Source organism: Tursiops truncatus, chromosome 9, assembly GCF_011762595.2.
Source record: "Tursiops truncatus isolate mTurTru1 chromosome 9, mTurTru1.mat.Y, whole genome shotgun sequence".
Lineage (NCBI taxonomy): Eukaryota > Metazoa > Chordata > Mammalia > Artiodactyla > Delphinidae > Tursiops > Tursiops truncatus.
The window spans coordinates 69,792,004-69,806,714 of NC_047042.1; the positions used below are offsets into that span (position 1 = coordinate 69,792,004).

Genomic DNA, 14,711 nt, shown 5'->3' on the forward strand with positions numbered 1-14,711 from the left:
GCTCTTCTCTTCATCCTCTGCACCCTTCACCCTTAATAACAGCCTTCCACAATTTTCTCTATGCCTGTGGTGACATAGATGAAGTTCAGAAGTTTTTCTGTGACCCTTCCCAGTGGTATTCTAACATTTTGGCTGGTTCTCTGATTCATTGACTTTTCTCTGATTGCTGAATTTGCCCTGTAAAGGTCCTTCAGAATCAATATTCAGACTTTCTCTTGCTTCTCTAACCATCAATATCCAGAAGAAGTAAATACCAGCATCCCTTTGCCAAGGACCTCTAGGCCTACGCTCTGCCAAGGTCAGACTTTAAGTGTCTGCCTGCAGAACAAATGAGAGGGTAATGGGGCTATGATTAAAACACACAGTTGTCTAACTCCCCCAAAGATACTGCCTCTCTGAAAGCAAAATTAATTATTTTCACTGAACAAAAAATTGGGCCTAGTGAAAAATTCTCTACATCTTTGTAAAGATTACATATGTTTAAATTAGTTTCTAAACTAATTTTAGTTTCTAAAGCCATGTCATTTTGACTCTTTAAGATAAAAATGTTCAAGTCACTTGTTTAGATACAGGATATCCTGTGTTGGAGAAGAATTGTTAACGTGTTAATTTTGTATAGTGATGGTGGGGTGATCTACTCTGTTTTTTTGAGAGTGAGAAGAAAAGACAATATTTCTTAGTTGTCTACTTTTTTTGATCCTTGAAAGTTAATTGTTAACTTGTGTTATCTTCTGAACATATTAACATAAGTAAATGATTACCTAAAAAGTATCATATAGGGGAAAAACTGCAAAGGTGCTTTTAAAATCATATACTAGAAATGAGAATAGCTGCTGCTAAACATGCATAAAATCATGTTCTTTTAGATTATTTTAGGAGGCCTTCCTGTTGCCTCCAGGTCTGATTCCTATTCAACCAATTGTTTCCTTTATGAAAATATCTGAGTTTTTAATATAAGTATTAGGAATAAATAGAAAGAGCCATTTTGATTATCACAATGGGACCAAGACTAATCCAATATTTATCCCCAGCTTTCAAAACTTTTTTTTAAAAGATTTTATTCTCTTCCTTTAGAACTTAGAACTCAGACAACATTGTTTGTTATTGTCAGTGTTTCTAGGGAGCAGTTTTAAATGCAGTAAATATATTTTCCATATTAATGTTCCTACTATATTTGTCATAATTTTCATGATTGCACAGGGCCAGTTAAAGATTTTCTGTTACCCTCTGGAAATTTATAATTATATAAATATATATTATTTGTAGTTAAAGATGAAAAATAAATTTTTAAATACATTTATTCATGTAACAAACATTTCATTTTATAGGACATAATAACAGAGAAAAACATTTTAAACTAAGAAAGTCGATTTGTAGGAGAGAAAGATCTTTCTGCACCCTCATTGCCTTTGATGATCATCAGGTGTGCAGCAACAGTTAGTGCTGAACTCAGTACGTCTTACTTATTGATTCATTTATTAGTTAATTTATTCCTGCCAACTTTGGAAAACTTAGTTGTCCAAGAGAATCCAATTCTCTTATATGAAGCTAGTATATATTTGTCATTATAATACATTTACTATTTTTGTTTCACTTTTTGGATTCATATTTATCAGTTCACTTATTGACATATATATGACATATACATACATACATATACATATATATATATTTATATATATATATATAACAGGGGTAAGTCTTGACAGATTTCAAACTGTATCTTCATGGAAATAGGGAATCATTAAAAGAGAATATCATTAAGAAGAGAACATAATTATACTTATATTTTAGAAAGCTCAAACTAACTTCAGTGGGTGAAAGAACTAGTTGGGCGTAAGAGAGGAGGGTGAGTAGCCAATTAGGATTTATTGTGATACAGGCAAAGAAATGGAGGGAACTAATCTTAGAGGAGTGATAGTGGGATGCAAGAAAAATGGAAGCTACCTTGTGAGTACAACCAATGAGACAGTGTGAGTAGATATGGGACTGGAAGGCAACAATGTGTATTGTGCAGCTGGAGAGACTGCTCTTCACGTAGACTATGATGGTAGCCAGAGTGGACCCTCACAGATGATACCCAGGTTGCTGGTTTGAGTAATGGAGTGGATAGTAATCCTATTCACTGACTTAGGGAAAAAAGGAAGAGGTATTCTTTTAGAGATATAGAAATATTGGGGAGGAGGGAGATAAAGACATAGAGATATTGGGGAAGATAAAGAGTTCAGTCTTGGATATGCTGATTTTGAGGTGTCTAGGATATCAAAAGGTTCAGGACTAGTAGGAAGTGGGATATAGGAGTCTGAAGTGCATAGAAATTTTGTTGACATTAGCTATGGATCCGACAATGTCAACATGTAGATAATATACAGGAATTGATGAATATTTTCAGGGAGAATAGGTAGTGTGAGAAAAGTTGAATGGCAGGACACCCATTTTACAGATAAAATTGGAGCAAACTGGCCCCTGTCACAGTGGTGTTAGGAGTATCTGCCCCTAAGGTCCATGTTATTTCTTATGAAGTCTCTTAGAAAATAGATTGGTAGCATCAAGCTTCTTCTCTTAATATTTAAAATAATTGGGTCAACTACAGTACTGGTTTTGAATATCTGTACTTATGCATAAAAATCGCTCACACTTGATTTTTGCTTTGCTTTGCAGAAAATGGCCTATTCTAGATTAAGTGTCCTTTTTGAAGTTTGTGCTGTGGACATTGAATTATAAGGGAAGATGTGGAACGAAATGATACTGTGTGACCTAGATTCTGTCAAGCTACTTTCAAGAGTTTAAAATTTGGCAGCAAATTTTTGATTTAGGCCTTACCATGGCATGTGAAAATTTTCCTGCAGGGCAAATGTTAAAAATTAACTCATAGGGGCTTCCCTGGTGGCGCAGTGGTTGAGAGTCCGCCTGCCGATGCAGGGGACCTGGGTTCGTGCCCTGGTCCAGGAGGATCCCACATGCCGCGGAGCGGCTGGGCCCGTGAGCCATGGCCGCCGAACCTGTGCGTCCAGAGCCTGTGCTCCGCAATGGGAGAGGCCACAACAGTGAGAGGCCCGCGTACCGCAAAAAAAAAAAAAAAAAATTAACTCATAAAATAATTTGTTTGACTTCTATTAAACTCAAGGCAAAATGTGTCAAGATAGGTCATGGTTGGTTTTTTTTATTAATTTTTATTGGAGTATAGTTGCTTTACAATGTTGTGTTAGTTTCTGCTGTAGAGCAAAGTGAATGAGTTATATGTATACATATATCCTCTCTTTTTTAGATTTCCTTCCCATTTAGGTCACCACAGAGCACTGAGCAGAGTTCCCTGTGCTATACAGTAGGTTCTCATGAGTTATCTATTTTATACATATTAGTGTATATGTCAATCCCAATTTCCCAATTCATCCCATCCCCCACTTCCCCCCTTGGTATCTATAAATTTGTTCTCTACATCTGTATCTCTATTTTGGCTTTGCAAATAAGTTCATCTGTACCATTTTTCTAGATTCCACATATAAGTGGTATTATATGATATTTGTTTTTCTCTTTCTGACTCACTTCACTCTGTATGATGGTCTCTAGGTCTATCCACATCTCTGCAAATGGCACTATTTCGTTCCTTTTTATGGCTGAGTAATATTCCATTGTATATATGTACCACATCTTCTTTATCGATTCCTCTGTCGATGGACATTTAGGTTGCTTCCATGTCCTGGCTATTGTAAGTAGTACTGCAGTGAACATTGGGGTGCTTGTATCTTTTTGAATTATGGTTTTTCTCAGGGTATATGCCCAGGAGTGGGATTGTTGGGTCATATGGTAGTTCTATTTTTAGGTTCTTAAGGAACCTCCATACTGTTTTCCATAGTGGCTGTATCAACTTACATTCACACCAACAGTGCAAGAGGGTTCCCTTTTCTCCACACCCTCTCCAGCATTTATTGTTTGTAGATTTTTTGATGATGGCCATTCTGACCTGTGTGAGGTGATACCTCATTGTAGTTTTGATTTGCATTTCTCTAATAATTAGTGATGTTGAGCATCTTTTCATGTGTTTGTTGGCCATCTGTATATCTTCTTTGGAGAAATGTCTATTTAGATCTTCCCCCCATTTTTTGATTGGGTTCTTTGGTTTTTTTGATATTGAGCTGCATGAGCTGTTTGTATATTTTGGAGATTAGTCCCTAGTTAATTGCTTCATTTGCAAATATTTTCTCTCATTCTGAGGGTTGTATTTTTGTTTGGTTTATGGTTTCCTTTGCTGTGCAAAAGCTTTTAAGTTTAATTAGATCCCATTTGTTTATTTTTGTTTTAATTTTCATTAATCTAGGTGGTAGATCAAAAAAGACCTTGCTGCGATTTATGTCAAAGAGTGTTCTGCCTATGTTTTCCTCTAAGAGTTTTATAGTGTCTGGCCTTACATTTAGGTCTTTAATCCATTTTGAGTTTATTTTTGTGTGTGGTGTTAGGAAGTGTTCTAATTTCATTCTTTTACATGTAGCTGTCCAGTTTTCCCAGCACCACTTATTGAAGAGACTGTCTTTTCTCCATTGTATATTCTTGCCTCCTTTGTCATAGATTAGGTGACCATAGGTGCATGGGTTTATCTTTGGGCTTTCTATCCTGTTCCATTGAGCTATCTTTCTGTTTTTGTGCCAGTACCATACTGTATAGATTACTGTAACTTTGTAGTATGGTCTGAAGTCTGGGAGCCTGATTCCTCCAGTTCCATTTTTCTTTCTCAAGATTGCTTTGGCTATTCGGGGTCTTTTGTGTTTCCATACAAATTGTAAAATTTTTTGTTCTAACTTCTGTGAAAAATGTCATTGGTAATTTGGGGGTCATAGTTTTATACATATGATATAGCAAAGCAAATGTTAAACCATTGGCAAACTACTCAATTTATTTTTTGACTGACCAATTTGAAGTTAGGTAAAAAGAATGGGTTTTCTGATGGGTCAAACTGTGCTGAGTATTTTAGTTTTTATTGAAGATTTAAAAGTAATGGGATTGAAGAGACTAAAGAATTGAACTCTTGATTTACCTTTGATATTGCTTTATAGTAAAGGGGACAAATTCATCTGACACAGGTAGAAATAGGAAATATGCATATCATAACCTATTTGAAGTATTGAACTGTTTTCTTTTTTGAAATGCTAGTCAAAATAATTAGATTTAAGAAAATCAGCATTTGGGTATTTCTCTAATATTACTCTATAATTTTGTCAAAACGTGGTACCTAAAACTTCTCTCTGAAACTTCCCTCTAATCTCTGGATGTATCTTCCTTACCGTTTACCACAGCTGCCCTTTCTTTTCTTCTGCCAAGGTTAATTATTTCTGTTTTTCCAAATACTGATAAGAACGTATCAGTTCTTATCCTAATCCGTTTGTCCAAAATGTATATATTTATTTACTAAGCACATATTCAAGCTGGTGACAGAAAGAGGAAATGCACAGATTCTGTCTTTTAGAAGCCAGTGTATAAGGAAGGACAGACAAGAGTAAGGAAAATTATAACAAATAAGAGGGGTAAGAGCCATGACATAGACCCCTGCACACAAAGTTTTGTGGTTGTACAGAGAAAACATGCTCTCCATGAAGCTTTCCATAATTTATGCAAATGATGATAAAAATAATAGTATATATTTATTGATATCTATTATGTGTAAAGGTACCTGGTAAAAATACTCTCCAAAGTGCCTTATGTACATTATTTCATTTAAATCTCACAAAAACCTGGGGGTTAGAAACTATCTACCTCCCTTTTATAGATGAGGAGTCTGGGGCTCAAGGAAGTCAGAAGAGCTTCCCTAGGTCACACAGTTAGTGAGTGAGGTAAGTGTGAAATAAGCACAAAAGGATGCAGGTTTGTCATCCCCAAAGGCTGACCTCTTATCATAGGCAGAGCTGCCTCAAGACAGTGCTCCTTAGTTCTATAGCCAGTGAAGAAATTGCTCTGTTCAGTGCATGACATTTGATACTGGGTTTTCTGTACATTTCTTTGTATATCTTTCTTCCATTATGTTCTGCTGCTTCTCTTCAACAGTGAACTTCTTGAGGACATCACACATTTATTTTGGTCAATTGATTTTGATTACTAAATAAACCTGGAGAGAGAAAGATAACAAAAGGAAAAGAGATCAATTATTGGTGAAACTGACTAAGCGAATGAGAAAAATGTGAAGTTACTAAATTTAGAAATTTTAGAACTTAAAAGGGTTCTCATTTTGGATCAGACTGATGTTTTATCCAGCTCTAGTTCTGCCTTTAACACAGGCACTTTATGAGCCTGGTGCATTAGGATTTTGTGGTAGGCAGAATTCTAAGATAACCCCTAAGATTGTCTGTACTCTGGTGTACACACACCTTCTCCCAGTTATTCAATTAGACATGAATCTAGGTTCCACTGTGAAGGGATTTTGCAGAAGTAAAGTCTCAATTCTTAAAATGTTCGTAGGATTGGGAGATTATAATTAGTGGATGTAATCACATGAGCCCTTAAAAGGGACTGGACTCTTCTCGGAAAGAAATTGGAAGTGTGAGAGGGATTTGAGGCAAGGAAGGTTTTCTGTTGCTGGCTTTGAGGATGGAGGGGGCTATATGACAGGGAATGGTGGGTGGTATCTGGAAGCTGCGAGTGACTTTTAGACTACAGATAGCAAGAAGACAGGAACCTTAGTCTTACAACTGCAAGGAAGTGCATTTGCCAAGAACCTGAATGAGTATTGAAGCAGATTCTTCTCCAGAGCCTGATAAAAATCACAGCCTGGCCAATACCTTGAGTGTGAGTCCCTGAACAGCAAGCCCAGCCAAGCTGCTCCTGGACTTCTAACCCACAGTTTTGGAACAATAAATGAGTATTATTTTAAGCTACCAAGTTTGTGGTATTTGTTACACAGCAATGAAAACATATACAGATTGTTAAAAAACACAGAAAAATCTCAGTCTGTGCTGCTTATTGTGATGATTTTTTTAACTCCACACTATAGAAAACTTAGCTCTTATTCTCAGTTCATGTGATTACCACTGATGACTTAGGAATTTGGTAAATGAATTATTCATAATACTTAATATATTTGTTAAAACTTTGTATTTTTAAGCCCAAGAATTCTAATCACTTTAGTCTGTTTGCATACATCAGTGCATCCATCTCCTGGATTTTTTTTTTTTTTGCTGGTCTTTTAAATTTCTATTTTGCTGGTCTTTTAAAATTTTATTTTTCCTGAAGAGCAGTGCTTAGACCTGAATAGGAATGCATGTGGTAGACAAATCAGGATTCTATACAAAAGGCAGGATGGTTTTTCTGAATCAAAGAAAGAAATGGATGTTTAGGAGATTATGTAAAACATAGATGGCATACCACTTCCTATAACAAGCACATTTATTATTACATTTACTACAAAAGGTATGTGTTTTACATGTACATATATTTTTTATATTTACTATTGTGCTTTTGGTAGGAAATGGTCTATATATGTAAGTTTTCTTCATTAGACTGTGGAATGATTATTTCAAATCCAAAGACTAGTATTAATGGCAGATTCTAAAAACCAGTATTGAAACCTTGAGAAGATACCTCCTTACTCCATGTCTCAAGAAAAAAGAAGTCTAATCTGTGTCAAGAACCTCCCATTTGTTCACTTTCAAAAGCTGTAAAGGAGTTACAGTGGAGCTGGCTCTGAAGCCTGGATGCTCTTGGCTCTCTTTCACAGGGTTTATTTCTTCACCATTTCTATCATGTGACTGTGCCTTGAAGCACTTCCTGATAAGAGGAGGCCTCTGTAGAAGGAGCCACGGAGCAGGCTTCTTCAGTTGGAGAAAACCCTAGGCCTTAAAGGAGAGGGGCAAAATAAATAAAGCCCACAAGCTCATTTATGGTCTTTTTCAGTTCACTAGGGTTGAAGCTTATAATAAGCATGCAGTAAGAGTTCAATGAGTGACCAGATCAGGGGCCCCCAGGACCATTCCCAGCCCAGGTTAGATGAGGGCTCATAAGACTCAGCATATAGTCATACTTCTGGCTATTATTTTTTTTACAGTGAAAGAATGCAAGGCAAAATTAGCAAACAGAAAAGGTGCATGGAGGGAAGTATAGAGAAAACTAGGCATGAGTTCCAGAATTCTCTCCCAGTGGAGTCACACAGGAGAAGCTTAATTGCCCCAGGGGTGAGTTGTGTTAACACATGTGAAATGTTGTCTACTAGGGAAGCTCATTAGAAACTCAGTTTCCAGGGTTTTTCTTGGAGATGGGTCACTTAGTCAGCCTTTGCCTGGCAATCCAGACTTCCAGAAGGAAAGCAGGTATTCTGCATAAACCATATTGTTTGCACAACCAATTTAGGCACAGTGAACCACTCTTTTCAATTAGGGTGGTGAGAAGTCTCCCAAAATCTAAGTTCCCAAATGCCAGTTGAGTGTCAAACTTGCAAGCAGGCCTTTCTAAAGATAAGTCTCAGGCCTGCTGTGTTAACTCTTTTTCTGCACAGTGCCAAAGTAGAGATTTGGAGCCAAGACCTGTCTAGTGTATGCTTGGTCTGTACCCTTAGGAATAGAGCATATGGATTGGTAGCCAGAAAAGTATTTGAATATTTTTATGTTTTAGCCACCTGCAGCAATCCAAAGGCCAATAAATATATTTCAAAGGAAAATATGGACTATGGGAGATTAAAATAGGATATATTCATAATGTAGAGTGTCCCTCAAAGCTCTGAATAAGCCTATTCAACTATTTTTTCTTGTAGTGTGCCTACTACGTGTTAGGCATGTTCTTGGCACAAAATTATGGCTTGAGCAAGAGAAAAAAAAAAACCTTGCCTTCTGGAACTCATAGTGAGGGAAGGCAGACAAATACAAATGAATAAATAAGTGATAATTACTAAGAAAAAAAATAAGGCAGAGAAGAAGGATGGGGGACTGTAGGATGGTAGGGGGTAAATTTTTAAGTAGTTTATTTTGGAAAGACCTCACGAATATGGTGAAATTAAGCAAAGACTTGAAGAATGTGAAGGAGTAAGCCATGTAGATATATAGGGGAAAAGCATTTCATGTAGAAGGAACCATGAATGCCAGTGCAAAGGTTTTGAGGCGTGAGTATAAATGATGTGTTCAATGAACAGCAAAGAGGCAGTATAGCTGAAGTAAAGTGAGCCAGGGAGATAAGAAATGGTGGAAGGGCCAGAGGGTATAGAACCCTGAAGGCAATTATAAGAGCTTTGGCTTTTACCTTGAGTAAGTTGCAAGGTCTTTAGAGAGTTTTAATTAGAGAAGTGACATGACCAAACTTTGTTTAAAAGAATACTCTGGCTGCTGTGTTGAGGATATATTGTTGGGAGCAGTGGTGGAAACATAGAGACCAGTTCAGAAGCTAATGCACTGAGATACTGATGACTTGGATCAAAGTAATCATTTGGACATAGTGAGATGTGGTCATATTTTGGATATATTTTGAAGGTAAAGCCAAAATTCTATATTCTTCTTGACTTCTCAGCATTCAGTAGGGTTGAGCACTCTTTCCTCCCTCAAATATTGCCTTAATTTGTCTTCCAAGACACCACACTCTTGGCTGTCCTCCTCTCGCACATGTGATTCCTTCTCAGTCTCCATTGCCAGTGTCTCTGGCTTTCAAACAAAGAATGCGTAAGGTTGGATCCTTGGTCCTTTTCTGTGTTTACACACACTAACTTGGTGATCTCATCTGTCATGGATTTAAATACCATCTATTGGCTCACAATTCCCCAAATTAGACCTTCTGCCCAGACATTTTCCCTGACTCGCAGGCTTTTATTTCCAGCTGCCTACTTGGTACTTCCACATGTATATATCCAAAAAGCATCTCATATTCTTCAAAATTAAACTCCCAAGTTTCAACCTGAAATGTGCTGCACTGGCCCTTTTCCCCATCTAGTAAATGGAAGTTCTGTCCTTCCAGTTGCTCATACCAGAAGTCATGATATCATTCTTGACTCCTCTCTTTTTCTTATACCTCATATTCAGTTCCTCCCCACAAATGTTAGAATGTTTCTTTAGTTTTGCTTGTGTTGTACCAAATTGACCAAATTACTTTTTAGTCAAGTTTTTATAGCACTTATCTTCTAAGTTTAAGGACTATGTTAAAAGAAGAAAAAAATATATGACTTTTATAGAGAGTAAGATTGGATGCCTGTTTCCTTAATGCTATATGAAACACAGACGCAGGCATGGATGATTGGCAGAAATCACTTTTAAATAATTGTGCAATTCAGTTAGTGATTGGAACAGATTTAAAGGCTTTATATCTAATGTTAAATCATAATAAAATTTTAATGTTTTAATAAGTTGTTTAGAAAGAGTTCTTTTATTAGTTACATTTGTAAATGTTAGCTTTGATTATCTAGATGGTTTCTTACATCTTCATTGTTAGACTTTAACTTATTATAATGTGAGTCTTCTTCTAAATTGTAACGTTAATTGTCACGAGAACATTGATTTCTTAAAGCCTTTGGACTATAATTGACCTTTACATTTAAAAGAGAAATTTCTTCACCTTCTAAGAAGAAGGCGATACAGAAGGATATTAAACTACAGGAGAGAAACTTTAATTTGAAGTTCCTATATTAAATACACACTCAGAAAGCTAGTTGTGAGGCTGCATCATATATCTCATTCTTGTTTTATACAATTAGCTGCTGTTTATTTTGCTGACTAAAGTTTAAAGAAAAGGAAAGCCTTAAATATGCATATTGTCCAACACTGATTTTGTTTTTGCTTTCTCATGCTGAGAGATTCTTTAGTTTTAAGGAAAAGGTCCAGTTATTTTAACCATTAACATTGATGTTTTGGTTAGAGTAGCTCTTTCTATGCTGTCTAAACTAAGGAGTAGGAGGAATCATTATCTAGTAAATTAGAAAAGATACGTAGACTATGTGACTAGTCAAATGAATCTGACTCCCTCCTTTTAAAGATTGATGACACATTTTGTACTCTTCACTAGACTAAATCATAGACTTGAGGAGGATATCACCTGTCTGAATATTTATAAAGGGTTCAGACAAGGCACCCTTATAGAATCACAGAACCCAAGAGTTTTGGTGAGGAAAGGGTCTTTTGAGAGCATCTACTTACTCAGCTCCTCATTTCATGGGGTGAAGAAATATGCCCTAAAGAGACTGTGATTTCCTAATCTCATATATTAAGTGGCAGGGAAAAAAACAAAAACTGATCTCTTGACTCTCAGTCCGGCACTCTGTTTACTACAGAGAAAGGCTGTTGTTGAGGCTGGAAAGAAAAGCTTTAGGTCAAATTTTAAAAAGCTGTATTTTCTATCATAGAGAGTAATCATTTGCTTCTCTGTAAATGCATGCAGACATAGAATAATGAAAAGAAATGTATATATTAATGTAAATAAAGTAGAAAAATATAAATGTAAAGTATTTATGAGACTGAAAATTAAACAGTAACTGCATATTCATTGATATTGTGGAATTAATGTTAATTTATTTTAAGTACAAGTAATGATGTTGTGGTTATGACTAAAAAGAGCCCTTATAGAGATACATACTAAAATATTCACAGATCAAATGAAAAATAAATATAAAAAGTGTTTAAGAGAAAGTTTTGCAGGAGAGAAACATAATGCTTGACTGAGAACTTGGCAGTTAAGGGCTATGTGCCTGCTGTGTAGGCAGAGACTCAAGGGAAACCACTACCTTGGTGGGCTCAGCAAGGGGTCAGGATCTGGTTCTCAGCATTCCATGTTCAGGAAGTTATTTTTATATACAAAACTCTGGGGACTTGATTGAAACTATCCATGCTTACCAGTTTATTCATTCATAGTGAGGCGCTTCATTTCCAGTGGTAGAAATAATTATATCTGCTACCCCGGGCATTACCTTTGCAATATCAGAGTACCTGGGAAACTGATTGGAAATCAGAAAGTTTCCTAATGAATATGATGCTAGAGCCAAAAGAGTTGAATAGATGGTGGGATGTTTCAGTCATAAGTTGAACTGCTGGAGACTTGCTCTTGCTTCATTCTATGTCATTGCTTTCTTAAAGAGTATTCCTTTATAAAGATGTTTCCCCCTTAACAAGCCTTTGAATATGCTGAAATGATTATTCTTCACTTCTTGTTGTTGCTTATCAAGATTAGCAGAACTTCATGCTAAACTTGAATGAACATAATGCAAAATTTTCAAGATTACATCTGACTGGTCTACCTAAACTTAATCCTTGGTCGAGTAAAAAGGATTTGGTGGATACCTTAGTCCCATCATCACCACCTTTACAAAACTATCTTCCTCACTGCGGTCTCTCCAATGCCTGATGTTTAGGAGACCAGGGTCTCCGAAAACTATGGTTAGATGCCTGCTTTGTACAGCCTGTGGGCCAAGAATGGTTGTTATACTTTTAAATGATTGAAGAAAAGCAGAAGAAGAATATTTCACAGCACATGAAAATTACATGAAGTTTAAATTTGTGTGTCCATAAATAAAGTTTTATTGGAATATAGTCATTTATGGTGGAGTTGAATAGTTGCAACAGAGACCATATGGTCTGCAAAGTCCAGATGTCTACTGTCTGGCCCTTTAGGGAAAAAGTTTGCTGACCCCAGAGTAGATAATTAAAATTTATTTAATAAATTAAGGCATCTTTTGGAGTGGGCTACTCTTGCGAATGGCTAACCTCATTTAGATGTTGGTTCACAATTTCTTATTATAGAGGATGGGTGTTCTTATTTACAATATATGGAGGGTATTATTTATTTTATTCATTCATTTAATCATCATTCCATATTCATTATATGCTTACTACATGAAATTATGGCTTATTGTCCCAGCTAGAGAAATTAGGAAGGTCAAATTCAGTCTTAAATTTTAGAGGCCAGTGTCATAAAGGAAAATATTCCCTTTGCAAATTATTCTAAATGGGACTGTGAAAGTCAGCATTAGACAGGTTGGACCATAAGTTTGATTTGGTTTGTCTACAGTTCCTGAATTCATGAATAAGTTACGTAGATCCGTTGTGCTAATGATGCCTGCTCCTTCATTTTTCATTGGCTAAATCAGAGGTAGGGGTAGGGAGAAACTGGAAACAAAGAGGGATGTCTGAATCTCTAGTAGAGCACAATTATGTGAGTCAGGTCCATAAAGGCTCTGACAGAACCCCATCAACACAGAAAATCAGTTGACACATGTTTAGTGCTCCTGGGTGTGACTGGAATAGTTTACCATTGCATTTGGTTTAATATAGTCAAATAAGCTTTTAATTAAAGTTTCTATACTTTTATCTTAGGAGACCAAATGCAAAGTAAATTTTCATTAGGGAAAAAATTCCTATCTTACATTTATTCCCAATTCTCTAAACTCCCAGTCACCTAATCTATATTTCTTAGATCTGAACTCTTTTAAAACACTTATATTTTCCAAAGTGAAGACTGAAAGATTGACTCCATGACTGTGGACCACTCTTAACCCCATCCAATTTACCTTCCTTAGAGCTGCTGGACTTTCTTTCTTTTTTTTTTTTTTGACCCAAACTAGGTCATATTTTTCCTTTGCTTAAAGCTTTTCAGTGGTTTCCCAACTCTTGCAATAAATCTAAGCTTTCAACCTTGGCCTGTAAGGTGCAATGTGACCTGGTCCCTGCCTGCCCATCAGTCTTACACCACTCTCTCTTCACTCCCATGTCACTGTCACCCTGGTCTTCTGGGAACATGGTGAGCTCTTTCCAGCCTCAGGGCTTTAATGCTTCTGGCTTCATCTGCCTGAAGTTCTCTTCCTTGATTCTACACATTGCTGCTGCTTTCATTATTTAGGTCAGAGCTTAAATGCCATCCCTTCATGGATGCCTTTCCTTCACTCTACTTAAAGTAGATGGCAGAGTTTCCCTCTTATTCATTTAATGAATAAGTATTAAACCACACTGAGTGGGAAAAATAATACAACAGTACATTTAATTAGTTCATATCATTCCTTTGTGTGCTGTTCCATATTCGTCCATGGCAGCTATGCTGCTAAAGTGAGACCTTGTACTTTTTATATCCATGGTAAACATGTCCATTCCAGGACTCAGAGAATATTAACATAATCAAATACAATTAAGAAAGATTCACTTTACAAGATTTTTTTAATATTAGAGGTAAGACCCCTAAAAAACTCAGGTCCATTCCAGATTCATGAAATCACTAAGGCATCAATGTGACTGTCATAATTAACTAAATCACAACATCCAAGTTGTAATATATTCATTTGATGCAAATGCATCAGTAAAGAGCAAAATGCTACAGTACTGGAAAATCATGTTTTTCATGAAAAAACAAGGATGACTCATTAGGCATGCATCCCACAAAGTCTGTTTTGTATTCAGAGAGCCAAGAAAATATAGATCAGATCTCATTTCTGAAAATTTTATTTTATTAGAAACACTGGTTCTGGATGACTGGCTTTTGAAAGCTGAGATAATCAGAAAATGATGACATCCTTTTCTTAAGGTTAATTGTACTCTCAATTGCCTTTAAAAGATCATGATTTTATGGTAATGAGGTAAAGCTAATGTCAAAAATTCAGATCACTTACAGTGAAGTTTTTAACAAGAAGTGTAATGCCATAAAGAATAATATATTCTTTTAAACTAAATAACTTTCATGCATCATATGTTTTTTCCTTAAACACATAGTATGTTTGATTGAGAAGTGGAGCACAACCTTTAAAATCTTTAATTAAAAAAAAGTTAGAATCACATAAT

At 36.1% G+C, this 14,711-nt stretch overlaps 1 long non-coding RNA gene across 1 annotated transcript in view; it reads left to right on the plus strand.

Annotated features, from left to right (window-relative positions):
• The window catches only part of LOC109548287 (uncharacterized), a 734,651-nt gene that overhangs the window by 207,634 nt on the left and 512,306 nt on the right, over positions 1-14,711 (plus strand). The gene's annotated exons all lie outside the window — the stretch shown is intronic.